The sequence below is a fragment of the Nipponia nippon genome, unplaced genomic scaffold, assembly GCF_047370975.1.
Source record: "Nipponia nippon isolate SJK-2023a ecotype South Korea unplaced genomic scaffold, ASM4737097v1 scaffold_2, whole genome shotgun sequence".
NCBI lineage: Eukaryota > Metazoa > Chordata > Aves > Pelecaniformes > Threskiornithidae > Nipponia > Nipponia nippon.
The window spans coordinates 93,173,966-93,180,345 of record NW_028262336.1 but is presented as its reverse complement, the minus strand read 5'-3'; the positions used below and the strand labels follow the sequence as shown (position 1 = coordinate 93,180,345).

The window sequence follows — 6,380 nt, the reverse complement described above, 5'->3', positions numbered from 1 at the left end:
TAGGTTATTTAAAAAAGAAAAAAAAGGAAAAAAGGAGGGAAAGGAAAAAAAAAAAAAGATAACTCCTGGCTGATTTTTTTATGTTTGATGAGGTTTTACTAAATGCTGGCATTTATACATACCTTGAACAATATAAAAATAAGAATAATAGTAGCACTTTGAACAGCTACAAAGTACAACACAAAAGATGATACTATTCCATCTTCATTAATTTTTCACAGATCAGAGGAATGAGCATGACAGAACACTGATGTATGCCTCATATTAGCTTTCCCCTGTTCCTGTGCAACACCACATTTAGGGCCAAAACTCTGACTCTCCAAAGGAGTTTAGGTAACCTGGTTGTCTGTTGGCACCTTTCCAGTTTAGGGAAGATTTTTTCTTTGAAGCTGCAGTTTGGCTACAAGGATGAGCTCCATCTGAAACTTACAGGTGTATCTGTGGCTCCAAGAGGGAGTGTAATGCAGATAGGTAGAGGGAAGTTCATTTGAGTATGATTGTTCAATTCTGTTTTCCTTCATGCCTTGTACAATGGAATGTTGTGCTAGGTAAGAAACAGATTACACAAAACACGTGCATGACTTTCCGCATGATGCCATAGTATGTTGCCACCTTGGTAAATGGGGGAAAAAAAAAACAACAAATCCTGCTTCTTTTGATAACATCTGTCAACAGAGATAGAACTTTTGTTTGTTTGTTTGTTTTTCCTAGTGAAAATGTTTATAATGCATAGAAAACCAAAGAGTCACTTAAATTACTTCTTTCACATGCTGCCTTTTATGTCTGGTGTGAATCCAGCTTTTGATTTAGAGCAAGATAAAGTGCAAGAGAATCAAATCTCAGTCCTCTACAGTTCTGGTTATATGACCAACGGGTATCTTGGAGCATGGCTGCAAATATCAGAGAAAACAACATGTTTTAAGCACTTATAAAACACAGTAACAGGTTTTCATTTTGTGCCACTGTAATGTAAACATCTTAGGGCAATACTCTGTAAGCTATTTACTGCCATGCTGCTCAGTGATAGAGAATTTAAACATAAACTCTCAATTCTCCTACATGGGCACCCTATAAAATTAGAATGTCTGGGTTAAATATTGTTCAGAGACTTAGATAATTAAAGCATTAAAAATTATTAAAGGCAGTTTTGAACAATCACAGGGGTGTGATTTTCTAATGTTAGTATATGCTGCAGGGTACCAGTCCCATAAATAAACTGTTACCAGCAACCTTTATGTCTCTTGAACTCAAGTCATGACCTTACCTGCATGTCTTCAAACATGTCTCCTAAATGTCAGTTTGATTCTAGTAATTTTTTTTCAGTTGTATTTAACAGATGAAAAGGTTACTTATTTGCACCACACCATTTTGATTGCCAAACATCAGCCACTGACTGTATTTTATTTCCATATGCTTCAATTAGATTATTCAAAATAACAAAATCCCACCATATATAAGTGAAGCAGATTGGAAACAGGAACATAAAATTAAGCTCCTTGACATGCAACAACACAGGCATATTTAGGTATAGACTGTAACTTGGAGTAGTAAAGAAGCACCATCTCTCCTCCCACTATATAAGAGGTAGTGGGCTATAGAAATGGTTCCTTGCACTTTATTCCATTTCCATAACTTGCATGAGGGAACAGGTAAATCTTTAAGCTCTGTTCGGTTGGATGGTTTGTGTTATTTGAGATGCCTCAAGTTATTCTTTATAGAGTCTCACTGTCTGTCCAAAGAATGCAAGGTCTTTACAAACAACCTGTGCCACATCTATCTGTCATATCTCTGTGGGCTTTGATACACAAAGTCTTCTACTATGTGGCTAGGCAAATGAATTGTGTTCTCAGACTCCTTTGCGTGTAATGACCATACCTCCTACACTTCTTTTTCTCCTACTTCAGAGAGAAGAGCTCTGTTCCACATGTTTTTTCTCCTTGCTCTCTTCATATATACAGGAAGGAAGAGAAGATTTGACAGAACTTCAATAAGCCAGCCTGTTAGACTGGGCTGAGAAAAGCCTTCATTCATGGCTTCCCAGCCTCCTCCAGGGCTGCCCCCACCCTGCCCATGGCCCAGGACCCCATTTCAGCTCCCCAGGGCTGTTAGCCCCTGGGCCAGTGACACCACAGCAAGGCTGATCTCCAGCTCCCCGCAGCCCTGCCCTGCCTGGCCATGGGCCTGTCGTGAATGAATGATTATATCACTTAAATAATCACCACCAAAGATATTTGCAAATAGTGATTTTAATAGAAATTTATGAAGGGTGATTTAACAAAGTTTGATGGCAAGGTTCAGTCTATTACTTATTAAATGAATGGAATACATGGGGAGAGAGAGAGAGAAAGAGAGAGAAGGGAAGACTGAGATAGAAGGAAATACAAGAGGGGGTAAAGGAGGCCTCTCAATGAGTCACGAGGTTCAGAATGGGCCCCCTTGCTTTCTAAACTCCTTCTCAGTGAAGAGCCTAGGTGCGGCTGGATCCAATCCTAGTCTCAGACTTGGTCAACAGTATATGTCTAAAGATTATATGTATTTAGCAGCAACTTAAGGTTTGTTCACAGTAAGGAGAGAATCACAAGAATTTAGCAGTAACTAATCATTGGTTACTCTAGCATCTACAAAGTGATTAAATAAAGTTTACTACAATATTTGAATCAATTCATGCACACACACAATAGGCCTAATAAAGGTACCTATTAAAATTCCCTAGGGTTTAATAAAAATACAATATGCGCAGATAAAGATACCTGGTAAAAATTCCCCTCGAGTTCAGTGAAATACTCACTTCAAATTATTGTCTCAATGGGCGAAACTCGAACCTCAAGGAGCGAAAGGCACCGGAGATCAGCCCAGATCCTGTTGCCAGGCCTCCGTATGCAAACTTAGGAGTTTGCAGCTCTGAGAGGCGTCCCACGCAGAGGGCGATACTGGCACAGCCCGCTGAGGTCCAGAAGAGCAAAAAGGGTCTCCCTTGGTACTGCTGTTTATAGGGTTGTGAGATGATTGACTTCAGGCATCAGTAAATTTCCATTCTGGCCACAGCTCCAGTTGGTAACTGCTGAGTTCTCATCAGTCTCAGCAAGGCAGGTACAATCCTCCCATACCGAGCCGCCTGAGTTACAATCCACAATGATATGTTCCCGTGCTGTCAGGGGGTGACTGGTTATGCCAAGTGAGATCGAGGCATTCTTGTTCCCCGGTTCAGCCATGCAAGAGGGCCTGGTATGACCAAGGGGTGCTTAACCACCAGACTCATTGCTCAGAGACCAAGCCTTGACAGGAGTCCCTGTGATCGTAAAGTGGTCCAGAGGAGATAGGGGGGATGCACTACCACAATCCACCCTGTGACTAAAGTCAATCCATCCATTGAGTACACCCTCAGTAGGTTTGCAGATGACACCAAGTTGGGTGGAAGTGTTGATCTGCTGGAGGGTAGGAAGGCTCTACAAAGGGATCTGGGCAGGATGCATCAATGGGCCAAGGCCAACTGTATGAGGTTCAACAAGGCTAAGTGCTGGGTCCTGCCCTTGGGTGACAACAACCCCATGCAACGCTACAGCCTTGGGGAGGAGTGGCTGGAGAGCTACCCGGCGGAAAAGGACGTGGGGGTGCTGGTTGACAGCCTCCTGAACATGAGCCAGCAGTGTGCTTAGGTGGCCAAGAAGGCCAATAGCATCCTGGCTTGTATCTGGACTAGTGTGGCCAGCAGGACTAGGGAGGTGTCAGTGCCCCTATACTTGTCACTGGTGAGGCTGCACCTTGAGTACTGTGTTCACTTTTGGGCCCCTCACTACAAGAAGGACATTGAAGTGCTCGGGTGTGTCCAAAGAAGGGCAACGAAGCTGGTGAAGGGTCTAGAGCACAAGTCTTATGAGGAGCGGCTGAGGGAGCTGGGGTTGTTTAGCCTGGAGAAGAGGAGGCTGAGGGGAGACCTTATTGCTCTGTACAACTACCTGAAAGGAGGTTGTAGCGAGGTGGGGGTTGGTCTCTTCTCCCAGGTAAGAAGCAACAGGATGAGGTGAAATGGGCTCAAGTTGTGCCGGGGAAGATTTAGATTAGATATTAGGAAAAATTTCTTCACAGAACAAGTCGTTAGGCATTGGAACAGACTGCCCAGGGAAGCAGTGCAATCACAGTCCCTGGAAGTGTTCAAAGAATGTGTGGATGTGGTGCTTAGGGACATGGTTTAGAGGTGGACCTGGCAGTTAGGTTAACGGTTGGACTCAATGATCTTAGAGGTCTTTTCCAACCTTAATGATTCTATGATTCTATGATCTCTTTCCCACAGAGTGGCTGTGTGGTCACCTCTTGCCTCTGTGCCTATAAACAGAGTAATGTTGCCAATTTTAATTTTGAGGGAAATTTTTGGTTGGTTTCCTTGATTATTAAGATTCTATCAAATGTGATTAAACAATTTTATATGTGCGAAGAGGTTTTTATAATAATGCTATTTGTCTGGCTATTCCCCACACCCTAGCGTATAGGAAAATGTTCAATAACAAACATATTATAACAAGAGTTAACAAAATCACAGTAGGATGTAACATCTTGTTCAGTATCCCGGTAGCTGTTGGGGACCATCTGAATAAAATATCCCACCAGTGATGTTCTCCATCTTTCTTCACTCTTTCTGAGAACGATGTATGTTTTTTGTGTCATGATGGACAGTGATCAGGGTTTTTTGTCCATTGTCCCAAACTTGTTTCAGCAAATGACTCAGGTCCTCATGTTGCAACAGTTCTTTTACCAATGTCAGATTCATTCTGATGGTGGCAGGCAATAAATCTTGATATGATGTATATTTGGATTGCAGCAATAGATGTGTTGTGACCGGAGCTGAATAGTTAAGTCACAACCTATGGTTTTGGTAAAATTACAAATACAGGTATTTGAGTGATTATATATGTTTACAGTGGTGGTGTCCATAGATACAGAATCATAGAGGGTTCTCATGCAAATATATCCATTTCCAACATATATAAGTATAGTTTCAGGGGTTTCATCAGGACATATTTCAAAATGACGTACATTTTGTTCAGTGTCAAGGCAAATGTTTTGGGCCTTAATGGTATTGTTTTCACAAATAAATCCCTGTTGTTCCCACACAACACGTGCATCAACATCGACAGTTTGCCATTTGTTCCCATTGTGTTGGGCCCATACTCTGTGTTCTAATGGATAGAATACAGTTCCATTGTGATTTAATCCCAGTGCAATGATTGGGTATATGGTGTATACCGAAGCATTGCGTATTGTCGAAAGAAAATCTGTGGTTTTACTGGTAGTGGGATTGTAGGTGAAATTAACTAATTGCCACCATGATTGGAATTCCCTTTCAAATTTAGTTGCATTATCCCAAATTACTTTTTGAATTTCAGCGGGTAAGGTGCCTTCTTCACTTTCTCTTATAATTGCTGCCACAGTAGATTGTACCCACAATTGAGCTTGAACACAGCGAAGAGCGAGAGAGACATTAATTTGGGTTGCACTTAGTGCATTTTCAATTAATTGATGGTCTTTCTCACTGATTCTTTCCCATTGGGGTAATACATCAGATAAAAGTCATTGATTAGTTCCCAGTTCCGACAGAGAGGATTGTAATGGTCGGTCCAATTTGTATAAATTACTTGTTGCTGCGCTGATTTTGTTTGTTAAGACTTCAGCATCCATGCTGTTTAGTACCCCTAATCCTGTTCCTAGGACACCAGTCACACCTCTCCACATACCTCTCACACCACGTCCCAGCCCAGCCTGCACCTGTCCCCATCCCTGTGGAAGTGCTGGACACCCGGGGCTGGGGCTGCCCCTGGTGCCCTTGGTTGCCCTGTTCTTGGCAGCTCCTTGGCAAGCCGTACTGCTGTTTCTTGAAGTAAGACAGGATTTAGGAGAGAGGTTTGGCAAACCTCCTATGGCTCCCCGTAGCTTTCCTGGAGCTCTGCAGAAGAGTCTGTAAGAGGGAAACAAAAAAAAAAAAAAAAAGAAAATAATTTCCCTCCACTGGATGAGAATAAGGTTCAGATCTGAAGAAAAGAGGATTTGCAGTGACAACTTGGAAATTTTTCCTATCATCTGTGGGGCCTATGCCAAATCCACACAACCTTTGTAAATTTACTACCCTTAAAAGAACATGTATTATTCTGGTTTTGTTCCTTTCTATCTCCTTGTCCTGGTTGCAGCTGGGATAGAGTTAATTTTCTTCCTAGTAGCTGGTATAGCGCTGTGTTTTGGATTTAGGGTGAGAATAATGTTGATAATACACTGATGTTTTAGTTGTTGCTAAGTAGTGCTAAATAGTGCTAAGTTGTTGCTAAGTATTTGCTAAGTAGTGCTTACAGTAGTGAAAGACTTTTCAGCTTCCCATGCTCTGCCAGGTGCAC

General features: G+C 42.0%; 1 pseudogene; it reads right to left on the bottom strand.

Moving 5' to 3' along the window:
• Nucleotides 1-2,794: 2,794 nt before the first annotated feature.
• LOC148055873 (uncharacterized) overlaps nucleotides 2,795-6,380 on the bottom strand; it is a 93,400-nt pseudogene continuing 89,814 nt past the window's right edge.